This window comes from Micropterus dolomieu, linkage group LG23, assembly GCF_021292245.1.
Source record: "Micropterus dolomieu isolate WLL.071019.BEF.003 ecotype Adirondacks linkage group LG23, ASM2129224v1, whole genome shotgun sequence".
In the NCBI taxonomy this organism is placed as follows: domain Eukaryota; kingdom Metazoa; phylum Chordata; class Actinopteri; order Centrarchiformes; family Centrarchidae; genus Micropterus; species Micropterus dolomieu.
Window position 1 is genome coordinate 16,987,326 of NC_060172.1, and position 10,321 is coordinate 16,997,646.

The 10,321-nt window shown below is 43.4% G+C and overlaps 1 long non-coding RNA gene across 1 annotated transcript; it reads right to left on the reverse strand.

Moving 5' to 3' along the window:
- Positions 1–5,434: 5,434 nt before the first annotated feature.
- LOC123963534 lies at positions 5,435–8,568 on the reverse strand. Its single transcript, XR_006823201.1, has 3 exons — positions 8,190–8,568; positions 7,754–8,062; positions 5,435–6,198 (listed from the first exon to the last, which is right to left on the reverse strand). It is a non-coding gene; the product is annotated as an uncharacterized LOC123963534 (long non-coding RNA).
- Between the last annotated feature and the right edge of the window lie 1,753 nt (positions 8,569–10,321).

Below are 10,321 nucleotides of genomic sequence, written 5' to 3' on the forward strand. Positions count from 1 at the left end.
TGTTCCAGTCTCTGCAATAGGATCTGATGGTCAATGGTATCAAATGCAGCACTAAGATCTAATAAAACCAGTACAGAGACAAGTCCTTTGTCTGATGCAATAAGGAGGTCGTTAGTAATTTTCACCAGTGCTGTCTCTGTGCTATGATGAGCTCTAAATCCTGACTGAAAATCCTCAAATAAACTATTGCTCTGTAGAAAATCACACAGCTGTTTAGCAACTGCTTTCTCCAGAACCTTAGAGAGATATGGAAGGTAAGATATAGGTCTATAGTTGGCTAAAACATCCGGATCAAGTTTGGGCTTTTTCAGAAGAGGTTTAATTACAGCTACTTTAAAGTACTGTGGTACATAGCCTGTTGATAGAGATAGATTGATCATATCTAGTATAGAAGTGCTGACTAAGGGTAAAACATCTTTAAGCAACCTAGTCGGGATGGGCTCTAAAAGGCAGGTTGATGGTTTAGTTAGTAAGTTAGTTGGTAAAGATTGAGGGAAGCAAAACAGTCTAAACATATATCTGGTTCTACAGCTGTTTCTAAGGTTCCTGAGTTTAGAGATAAGTTGGTGCCAGTTGAGGGCAGGTCTTGGTGAATTTTGTTTCTGATAGTTAGAATTTTATCATTAAAGAAGCTCAAGAAGTGTTAACTACTGAGAGCTATGGGAATACTTGGCTCAATAGAGCTGTGACTCTCTGTCAGCCTGGCTACAGTGCTGAAAAGAAACCCGGGGTTGTTCCTATTTTCCTCTATTAATGACAAGTAGTACGCTGCTCTGGCATTACGGAGGGCCTTCCTATAAGTTTTAAGACTATCTTACCAAATTAAACGAGAATTTTCCAGTTTGGTGGAACGCCAATTCCTCTCAAGTTTCCGCGATATTTGCTTTAATTTGCGAGTTTCAGTATTATACTTTAATATACTAATATTTTATATAATATACTTTTTTAGAGGGGCTACAGAGTAGAGTGTCATTCGCAGCGAGCCTGCAGCATCATCAACAAGATGATCGATTTGGGAGGGACGGAAATTAGCATAGGAGTCCTCCGTTACTTTGTGACTTGATAATGAATTTAGAGCTGATGGAATTTACAGCTGATTAGTAGGCTAGAGTTGAAGATAGCTGCAACTCCACCTCCTCGGCCTGTGCCTCGAGGAATGTGAGTATTAATATGACTGGGAGGGGTGGATTCATCGTATTCTCCATCACCTAGCCAGGTTTCAGTAAGACAAAATAAATCAATATCATAATCTGATATTAGTTCATTTACTAGTACACCTTTAGAAGAGAGAGATCTGATGTTTAAGAGTCCACATTTAACTGTCCTATTTGTTTGCACTATTGCTCTTGTGGTTTTAATTTTTATGAGGTTTTTATGCACAGCTCCTCTTCTGTTTACCTTTGATTTAAATAATTTCGCTGGTCGGGGGACAGACACCGTCACTATAGGATTTTCACTAAGTAACTCCTGAAATGGAGGAGCAGAGAAATGTGTTAGACTGCCTCCTGGTCTCAACTCTGGGTTGTCATGGATTTGTTCCACTAATAAACTTGGCCAGATTTCTAGAAATGAGAGCTTCTCCTTCCCAAGTGGGATGGATGCCGTCTCTCCGAATCAGACCAGGGCTTCCCCAGAAAGTCTGCCAATGATCTACAAAGCCCACATCGTTTGCTGGACACCACCTCGACAACCAGCAGCGGAATGACGACATGCGGCTATACATGTCATGACTAGTCAGATTTGGCAGGGGTCCAGAGAAAACTACGGTGTCCGACATTATTTTTGCATATGTACACACCGACTCAACATTAATCTTAGTGACCTCCGATTGGCGTAACCGGGAGTCATTACCGCCGACGTAAACAACAATCTTACTGTATTTACGTTTATCCTTAGCCAGCAGTTTCAAATAAGACTCAATGTCGCCCGCTCTGGCCCCAGGGATGCACTTAACTATGGCCGCTGGCTTCGCTAACTCCACGTTTCTCAAAATGGAGCTGCCAATGATCAGAGTTGGTTTCTCAGCGGGTGTGTCACTGAGTGGGGAAAATCTGTTAGAAACGTGAACAGGTTGGTGGTGACCCATGGGCTTTGAATGCTTACGACTATTCCTCCTTCGGACAGTCACCCAGCCATCCCTTCCTGACTGCTCAGGCCATACTGGAAATTAGTAGGCTACTGAATATTTGAATGCAGTGCTTAACGGTAAGGCAGAGGCTTGCTTTTTTTAAAAAAAAAAATTATATTATGTCAGCCTCTCCGGGAACCATCACCTTATCGTGGTAGAGAGGTTTGTGTGCCCCAGTGAACCTGGGGGCTGTGTTGTCGGGAGCCTAGTGCTCCTGGTAGGGTCTCCCAAGGCAAAGTGGTTCCAGGTGAGGGGCCAGACTGAGAATGGTTCACAAAGACCCTTGATGATAAATCGAGGAAGAGGAGGAGAGATCCTGCCCGGAGGAAGCCCGGGGCCCCCGTCTGGAGCCAGGGCCAGAGGGAGGGCTCGTCGGCGAGCGCCTGGTGGCCAGGTTTGCCACGGAGCCCGGCCGGGCTCAGCCCGAAGAAGCAACGTGGCACCCCCCTCTCGATCCTTTGGACCCACCATCCATCGGAAGATCCGCAGGGGTCGGGTGCGCTGCCACATGGGTGGCAGTGAAGGTCAGGGACCTCGACGGACCAGACCCGGGCAGCAGAGGCTGGCTCTGGGGACGTGGAACGTCACCTCTCTGTGGGGGAAGGAGCCGGAACTTGTGCGGGAGATGGAGCGCTACCAATTAGATCTGGTGGGGCTGACCTCCACGCACAGTCTCGGTTCTGGAACCTGATAGGGGATGGACACTATTCTTCTCTGGAGTTGCTCAAGGTGTGAGGTGCAAGGCAGGTGTGGGGATACTCACAAGTCCCCGGCTGAGCACCGCTACGTTGGAGTTTACTCCGGTGAACGAGAGGGTCGCCTCCCTACGCCTTCGGGTACTGGGGGGGAAAACTGACTGTTGTTTGTGCATATGCACCAAATAGCAGTTTAGAGTATACGGCCTTCTTGGAGACCCTGAATGGAGTTCTGTATGGGGCTCCAGTAGGGGACTCCATAGTTCTGCTGGGAGACTTCAACTCGCATGTGGGCAATGATGGAGATACCTGGAAAGGCGTGATTGGGAGGAACGGCCCCCCTGATCTGAACCCGAGTGGGTGTTTGTTGTTAGACTTCTGTGCTAGTCATGGATTGTCTATAACGAACACCATGTTCGAGCATAAGGATGCTCATAAGTGTACATGGTACCAGAGCACCCTAGGCCGAAGATCAATGATCGATTTTGTAATCGTTTCATCTGATTGAGGCCGCATGTTTCGGACACTCAGGTGAAGAGAGGGGCAGAGCTGATCACCATCTAGTGTTGAGTTGGGTCAGGGGGTGGGGGAAGACTCTGGACAGACCTGGTAAGCCCAAACGGGTAGTGCGGGTGAACTGGGAACGTCTGGAATAGGCCCCTGTCTGTGAGATCTTCAATTCAAACCTCCAGCGGAGCTTTTCTGGCATCCCTATGGAGGTTGGGGACATTGGACAGGAGTGGGCAATGTTCAAAACCTCTATTGCTGAAGCGGAAAGCTGTGGTCTCAAGGTCTTAGGTGCCTCAAGGGGCAGTAACCCTCGAACACCGTGGTGGACACCGGTGGTCAGGGAAGCTGTCCGACTGAAGAAGGAGGCCTTCCGAGATTTGTTGTCTCGGAGGACTCCGGAGGCGGTTGCAAGGTACCGACGGGCCTGAAGGACTGCAGCCTCTGCTGTGGCAGATGGAAAGCAGCGGGTGTGGGAGAAGTTCGGAGAAGGACTTTCGATCGGCACCAAAGTGTTTCTGGGGAACTGTCCGCCATCTCAGGAGGGGGAAGCGGGGAACCGTCCAAGCTGTGTACAGTAAGGATGGGACCCTGCTGACCTCAACTGGGGAGGTAATTGGGCGGTGGAAGGAACACTTTGAGGAACTCCTAAATCCAACTGACACGCCCTCTTTAGTACAGGCAGAGCTCGAGGCTGATGGGGGATTCTCGTTAATCTCGACAGGCGTAGTCGTGGCGAGGAGGGTCTGCGGTTCGGGGGGCTTGGGATCTCGTCACTGCTTTTTGCGGATGATGTGGTCCTGATGGCATCATCAGGTGCGTGACCTTCAGCTCTCACTGGATCGGTTCGCAGCCGAGCCAAAGAGTCTCCTGTGGGGGCCCTGGAATATTTCCTTAGACATGTTGGGGGAGTTTGCGGGAAAAAAGGTTGAGAACCTCTGCTTTAATATGTTATCATCAGGAAATATACATTCTTTAAGTGTTGTTGTTTCTTCAAAAGACTAAAAAGAGAGTTTATAAAACCTCTTAAGAACCATACAGGAGCTGAGCTGGTTCTTTACATGGTAACGGTGCTATATAGCACCTCAACCACCTCAAAGAAATGCTGAAGAACCAAAATATTTTTGTGTGTAGGAGGAACTAGGGATGAAACGATTACCGGTTTAAACCATGGTAAAATTCCCGGTTATTATTACCGTACACATTTTAATTCCATGATAACCGCGTACGGTTAACCGCGCTATTATAATCTCACGGCAAACACTGTCCAGCGTCTCCCACAAGCAGGCGCGCATGCGCAGAATGCAGCGTGGGTTTGTTTGGGTCAATGACAGCGCTGCGGAGATTTTTCAGTCACTCTGAAGTCCGGTCGTATTTTAGCTTTTATGAGAGCGCTGAGGGAAACTTGATTGAAGAAAATGACCTTATAGTGAATGCAGGGTGAGTTAACTTTTAGCTTTGGTTTGTCTGTCTGACTTGCTAAGAGTCTATTTGTCCACTGCACATAACACATTACGCAGTTTAGTCAACCAACCAGCATATCTAGAAACGCTACAGAGTCCTCTGTATTTACGTCAGTTTTTGGGCTCATTGCAGTTACTATCACTGTCTTCTAAAACTTATTTGTTTTCATGTAATTGTCCACGGGGTCATTGTATTACTACCTATATAATATAAAATCTTAATAATGCACACTCATGATTTTCATATGTTTACAAAATGTATTTGCTGTTATTTTATTGCACACAATTCTCGATCTCGGCAATTGTAATTGTAGTTTTCAATATAAAACTTGTTGAAATGGTTTCAGTGTCTGTATCACTACATTTTGATCTTTTTCAGCACATTTTTACAATACTGTGATAATACTGATAACCGTGATAATTTTGGTCACTATAATCGTGATATGAAATTTTCATACCATTTCATCCCTAGGAGGAACCTGTGCAGCTACATCACACACACAGATCACTCTCTCACACTCACACACACACACACAAGCAGCAGACACACAGGCAACACTAGCATACTTTATTTTAATTCACAAATGATTGTGTATCATAAGGAATTTAAAAATGTAAAAACATGTCGGTACACACAAACAATCACACACGATTACTGCTGCTAATACTTACAGTTTTTGCTAGGTGTATATATATTCTATTGCCTTTTGTGCTGTTGTTATTACTTGTTTATTCATCTGTACTCCAAGGTTTAGACCAGTCAGTGAGAAAACATTTTGCTGCAATGTGTACATGCTATACTGAGTTCATTAATTAGGATGTTGCTGGAATCAGTACAGCCAGAGACCACTGGTCTTCCGGTACCAGTGCAGTGAGGACGGATGCTACTGTAGGCCTAGCAGAGACAGGGAGGAGTGTGGTAGAGGTAGGGAGAAAACAGTGACACACACATGTATTTGGGGTTTGTAATTAACTCTACAGTAGTAGACTTCACTTTGTGTAAATTTGTAATAAACATGTTCTCTTTAAATAGTAGTAGCCTAAGCATTGTTTGCCAGTTGTATGCATTAAATACTTAAATGCGTTACATATGGTGCTGTTATTTCACCAACTGAATACAAATTTAAGTAATGAATGCATGTTTTCATGGGTGGGGATGCGTGGGCGTTGTAATGTGGGCTGGTTTGGCTACAGTGCCAGGGTAGAATTTTTGTCCCAGTCAGTTCCTGCTTGGAATAAACACCTTTATCATCAGTCCATGTGTCACTGGCAAACTATTAATTATTGTACTCCTAAACTTGACCTTAGAGCTGAGCTGAGAATGCCATGTCAGTGGGCTCCTGTGATCCATTTCTGGTGAAGATGGCGTTCCACATTCCCCAGGTTGAAATTGGTTGTCCTTTTCCTACATTTGAAATAATTTTTCAGTAACTGAACAATATGAGGACTGTGAAATGACTTAGTCTAATTAATATTAAATGTATATTGATCATCTTAAAATTTAACTGCTAAATTAATTGTGATACATCCATGTGCTCTAAGGTTAAAGCAGGAAAGCAGAAAAATTGACTGTCAGCTGGGGAATTTAAGTCTGCTTACATTTGTGGTTAATTGCATTTCCTTTTAGCTATAAATATCTTCCTACAACAAAAATGCTCATTGAAGAGCAGGTCATTTTCAGTTGCCCCTGTGAATCTCATGATCTCATAGGGTGGCTTCTTTGTTTTTGGAGTGTGGTTAAATTTAGAAAACAGCATAACTGTGTTGTCAGAGTCAGAGTCAGGGTTGACACGTTCTGACCTTGTTAAATGTAGGAATGTCATAAGAAAATTTGATGGACAGTTGAAAAGGATTTTGAAATGCTATACAGACATTAAAGAAAACCTCAAGTCACATTGTTGAGACCTTCTTGAAATTTCAGTTTCAATGTCAGTGAACCCTTTAAGATGTTTATAACCTGCAAGTCTCATATCAGCATTTGGCATACACTGAAACATTTAACATTATTGTCTTCCATATTTGTCTTACTCATTTTAATATTCACCATTGCTACTACTTTTGGTGTGACTCCTTAAGTGGCAATATACAATGTATTCACTTTTTTTTCTAAAGTGCTTCACATTATATAAATATGTATATGTATAAATAAATATATAACAATATTCAAGCAACTCTTTGATGCCATACTTCAGCACAGTGTTGTTTTGAGATAAATGCTCATGTCTGCATGATCACATGACAATGCTGATATTAAGTAGTTAAATGTGTAAATGTTTACCATGTTTACCAAAGTGATTACAAATCATCCTGCCATCCTGAATATGAATGTCCGTCTTGACCAAAGGGCTGCACCAGCAGTGCCATCCATACTGCTAGCAAGGCTAAAAATATGTTGTATAGACCTCAGAAGGTTAGAATTAATTTGGACTTCATTGGTAAAATAATTTTATTTCACCTGTTGATTATGGGTAGATTAGTTCAGTATTGTCCTAGTAACTTGAGGAAAAATGGTTGGGGTGGGACGGGTGCTGGATTTTATCAAGAGCGAACATGGCTAGGGACTTTGCCCAGAAAACCAGTGTTTGTTTCCCGTGTGAAACCAATAGTCAACATTGACGTCTTTTTAACTTGAGCTAAGTAATGTATTAATATAACTTATTTAAGTTACATAACTTGATTACTTCAAACCATGATCTTTTCATAAACCTAAGTGATTCAAAATGTTAACCACATGTTTTATTTGAGTGGTGCTAATTAGCAGAGTTTCAGGTGCGGGACCACATATAAACCACGTCATCGCAGAATTTCCATAAATACTCCTCTTCTTCGCTCTCGTATCTTGCACGGCTCTCACATTCCGCACCTGAACTGAGACCAAGCAACAGCTTGTCGAGCACGATTTGCTAATGCTGCTATGCCATATGATGAATCACCACAAGCTACTCTATCCAGTCACTTACCTCTTCGAGAAGTGTCGGTAAATCGCCAACAGACAATGAATTATTCTGATGAACTCACGACAGTCATTTTCAATGTCCAAGGCAGCAGACCCTGCACCAGAAGACGAACTCTTCTCTTCCGTCTCCATGCTGAGACTCCGTTTTCCACAATTATAAAGCCGGCCAGGAAGTCGGTGAGTCCAGCTTAACTCCATCTCTTCCGTGGTCCGCTTAATCTCAACAATCGGGAACATTTCACCCGAGAATTCACCTCACAAGAACAGCTGATCACAGCGTTACCCCACTTCAGCAAGGTCCCATGTCGAAAAACTGTTGAAGATGAAAGAATCCCATTTACAGAACAGACAATACAACAAACTTTTCAACGCTATCATGTCAGCAATTCTGAAACCTCCACCTCGCATCAGTGCTTACAACAACAGCACCAGCAGCTTACATTATACAGCAGCCAGTCCCAATAGGGGCTCCCGGCACGGAGATGCCATCACCTCCAGTCATACACCTCTAGGAACCACAGCAGTGATTTCAGCAACCGGCTCCAGCCGGGACACCGTGCACCAGGATGCTAGTGCCCCCGGCCGCCTACCATCAACAGACTTCAGTCGGGGCTCCAGGCACCGGGATGCCAGCGCCTACCATCAACCAGACCAGGGTCTCGGGAAATTCCGTTCGCCCAGGGTCTCGGGATTCCCTAGGTATGGTTAATAATTATACAATTATTCACTAGTGATCAGTTAGTTAATAATCGCTCAGTTATCTTAAATCAATCAGTCAGTCTCATATCGAAGGGTAAATTCTCATGAGAGGGAGTCGGAGGTAACATTAGGCAACACACACACACAATTTCTGTGATTACAGTGAAGTTTATTAACTAACTAAGGTGACATAAATGCGGTTAAATATACATCAAAGAAATAAACAATGGCTAAACAATGAGAATGTGGGGTTTGATTCACATGGGCAGCTAATGAACTATGAGTTTTAAGAGTTAAAGATAATCTATTAACAACTATTGGACATCACTGATCACAGAACGCCTTGGTTTGGTCTTACTGAGTTCCATGCGTTCTTGGTTAGGACAGCTTAAAGCCGTTGGCCGGCCACTTTCTCTGCCAGGGAATTGCTCCGGAGGTCCGTCTTTTGTCGGCTTACTGAAGAAACTGGCAGTGGGGGCCTTTTAGTGTGTGAATAATAAAACTGCACTTCTCTGAGGAAAAGAAATGGTGCTTTGGCACAAACATTTGGTAATTGCTGCTTTTATAAACATTAGTAGTTTTGTAACTCAACAACAATAACATCTGCTCAAAATCCTTTCATTATCATGCCGACCAGGCATAAAAAATGAAGACTGATCGCATAAGCAGTAGTTGTATTTTGCGGCTTCATTGTTTGCTTCTCAGGCAATCTATCCAGTTTGAGGTGCAAACAAAAACTAATTGCATTTTTCTGTCTGTTGACTGCCTCTTAGATTTTAGAGATGAAAGATGTGAGGTGGACCCTTTTTTTTTTTTTACACAGTTCAGAGCATAATTAATTAAGAAGCTTGTATACTGATATCACTCCTTTCCTTACAGCCTTTCATGGGCTGAAGTACAGCTTGGAGGCTTACACAAGTCACCCAGCTTCAGACTTGACAAACTGTTTTAATGTAAAATAACACATTGCCTGAGAGGGAGAGTCTTTTACATGCATAATCATAGACGATACTAAAAGAAAAGTAAATTTCTCAAACTGGATTCATACATGGGACAGAAAATCTACATCTTAACACACGTTTATAGTTCTACACAATGGGAGCAGCATCAAAGTTCTTCTCCATCCTCACATACAGTCGACCTGTCAGAGGTCATCTGAGACTGTGAGTATTGGTTAAGCCTTAATTGGCCTGTTTATCACGATGGAGTTTCCATTTGCTTTCATTTGGTCAGACTGAGTTCTCGTCAGCCCAAGTTGGTGAATTGGGGGCCACAAGATCCCCAGCAAGGCCACCTGGGAAATTAAAGCCCTGCTTAGATGTTCTTAGACTGACTCTATCTCTGTCTTTCAGTGGTCTTGCTCTCCCAGTCCCCTGTCTAACTTGCTGACTTTCACAGTCTCTAGACTCCTTTTCTTTGGACTGTCATGTCATTCTACAGAACCAGCTTTTCCTTCCTTTTCTGATATGAGAGACCTTGGTGGCGGCTGCTGCAGCACATTTTTTAAGGGACAATCTGGTAAATCTTATATTTGTTTCAGTTTTAAAACGTCTAACACAGCCCAGTATCACTATGAACTATGCTAATTTTATAAAACATACCTACTGTAACAAACGGGGAACATTTTGATATAATATAGCAGTTTTAACATTAATTTTTAACAATGTTTTAGGGACGGTAGGGTTGCAATATAAGAAATAACAAGCTTACAATAGAAATTCTAATTTTGCTCACATTTCTGCAGCAGCTGTTGTGGTGGCAGCCCGGCTGACGGTGAGTGTCCTGGTTTTTTCTCCTTTTTATCAGTTATTCTGCTTTTTCCTTGGTTTTCTGTTCCCTGCCTGCCTCCCTGTGTGTTCTCTCTCTCTCTCTC